Raw genomic sequence first — 2,699 nt, 5'->3', positions numbered from 1 at the left:
CGAAAATCACCATAAAAATTTCTGTAACGTAGTTACTACTGGTGCGTAGTGCGGTGAAAACTAAATGCCTGAGAGTGGATTTATCATACCCTTTTCCTTGCCGCTTATTCTAACGTTAAATGAATTTACGCTAACGTTTTGCTCTTCTTTTTTTGTTTAATTTATTTACTCTTCTTTTTCTTTTAACTTGTAAGAACAATGCTTTTCCCTATTTTTTTATTGTATCCAATCGTTGAGTCGCATTGTTCCTTTTTACCATTCTATAAAGCATTCTGCAGCCTTCCCGCTGATGGATAACACTTGTAATTTCATTATTGTACTCCTTATTATCTCTAAATGTATGTTTGTAAGAAAACACAAATCTACTGTCTCAGAGTCATTTCTGCGCTCGGTGCGAGTCTGTACTACTTATCTGTCCGCACCTGTCTATGTCAACTCAGTTTGTCTGTAAATAAATCATCAGTAACCCAGCTACCTGTCTTAATCTCTGGTCCTCACAACTGGTGACCTCCAGTTGTGGTGTATCTGTTTTGTCTTTAGGGGTTATTGGTAGAAAATTATGCTTGCTTTGTGAATTGCTTTCTCAATTATATGGTCAGGATACTTTAAAGACGAAAGTTGCTTACGAATTAGTTCAAATTCTTTTTCCAGGAAATCTGGGGAACAAATTCGTAAGGCTCTTATTAAAAGAAAAGGTTGCTGGCTACACCTATCTTGATAGCAATGTCGTGATAGCTAAAGTAGTGAATGTATGAAAGTGAGAACGTTGGTAAATTTGTATTCTGTGTTGTCTCTGATTATTAAAACATCAAGAAAGGAATTTTGTTGTCTGTTTCCCATTCAACTTTAAATTTGATGCTGGGCACTAATGCGTTTAATTTTGAAAGGAATTTCATTAAAATTGCCCCACCTATTATCCCAAATGTTAGAATATCATCAACATATCTCATCCAAAGCATGTTTTTGGGTTTTATTGCATTTATTACTGTAGTTTCAAAGTATTCCATGTACAGATTGGCTAAAACAGGACTTAAACGACTACCCATACTACACCCGAATTTTTGCTTGAAGAATGATTCCCCGAATGAAAATGCGTTATTAGATGCACATAATTCAACTAACTGTTGAATCTGGCTCCAGTATCGGTGTCAAAGAGGGTTTCTACAACACGATGGTCCTGTCGAGCAGATGCTGTGAAAGCACTTATTCAAGGATATCACCCAATCTGTGAAAGCTCTTGCCACAAATAGCGAAGTGATGAAAATGAGCTAGCCAAAGCACGGTATGAAGTCAATGGACTCCATGACAAGATGCTCAAATTAGAGACTACCATTTATGTTGTTTTTGGCATGACATTCTTGGCCGAGTTGATACTACAAGTAACACACTGCAAGACCCAAAACTTGATCTGAACACAGCAGTAGCAGTGTTGAAGTCCTTGGAATGTTTTGTACGTGAAAAGTGAGAGAGCTTTCATGTTTATGAGAAGGAGGGACAGGACTTATCTGGAACTAATGAATATTCTCCACCAAGCATTCATCACCGCAATGTGCGCCTGAATCCGTTGGATTATGGACGATCTGAGGAAGTAACTCTTTCTCACTCTGAAAAGTTTGTGTGATAATTTTCTTCCAGTAATTGATCAGTTTTTGAGTTCCCTTAATCAACGTTTGAAGGCCTATGAGAATACCTGTTCCCTTTTCGGTTTATTATCTGGACTGGAATCACTGAGCTGTTACTGAAATAGAAGCAGCTGCAGTAAAAATTAGTTGTGAATATAAAGATGATCTGGATCAGTCACTTGGTGTTGAACTTGTACAGTTTGCAGCTTTTTTCACCCAGTTTTCGGATGATTATGTTAAGACTGATAGCTTTGGGAAGAACATTTCCTTACAAATTGCTGCTAGTCAAGAAAGTTGCAGATACTTTTCCTAATGTTGAGATAATGCTACGGATGTACTTGGTGCTTATGGTCACAAATTGCTCTGGAGAACGTTCTTATTCAGCAAAATGAAGTATATCAAAAAACAGACTTCGTACTACAATGCATCATGATCGACTCAGTCACCTGGCTTTGATGAGCATTGAGTATGACATCCTCAGAGACATTGACTTTGACATATTGATCACCAAATTTGCAAGGGCCAAGTTTCGTAAAGTGTCTGGTCTGTAAATACAGATACCGCTATACTTTTTCTATTCTACGAAGAAACTTTGGTTTGATTTAAGATTGGCGGCACTGAGTATGGGTCATGCTTCCAAATCACCTCAAAAAATGGTCAGTTTGTACAGTCGTCAGGTGTGAAGAGTCCTGATGAGTGAAGGCAAACTAACATTTTAAATTTATGGTAATAAAAACATATGCTATTTATTTTAAATTGCTTATCATAATCTTTTTATACTCGAGTGTAGAGTCAGGAGAGGTCATTTTGCACACGTGATTAAGATGACCAAAATTCATTACTGGCAGGACCGGCAATGATGATTTCCCAGTGGAGCTTACAGCGCCCCCCAGTGAGGCTTTCTTCGCTCACCACCCCCCTCAAGCAGGGTGGGCCTCCACACATAGATTGCTCAGGGGCCGCCACATGCCTAAATCCGGCCCTGTAGCTAACTCAGCACTTTTTGATTTGAGATACATTTTCTCTAGCTTCTTCGTGTTTTTTATAGACAACGCTCGTGACCTTGTAACAGTTCAA

General features: G+C 38.4%; 1 pseudogene; it reads left to right on the top strand.

Moving 5' to 3' along the window:
• The first annotated feature begins 1,310 nt into the window (after positions 1 to 1,310).
• LOC135223258 (uncharacterized) lies at positions 1,311 to 2,157 on the top strand (annotated as a pseudogene).
• The last annotated feature ends 542 nt before the right edge of the window (positions 2,158 to 2,699 follow it).

The sequence above is a fragment of the Macrobrachium nipponense genome, chromosome 8 (genome assembly GCF_015104395.2).
Source record: "Macrobrachium nipponense isolate FS-2020 chromosome 8, ASM1510439v2, whole genome shotgun sequence".
Lineage (NCBI taxonomy): Eukaryota > Metazoa > Arthropoda > Malacostraca > Decapoda > Palaemonidae > Macrobrachium > Macrobrachium nipponense.
This window is presented reverse-complemented; position numbering and strand designations above follow the sequence as displayed.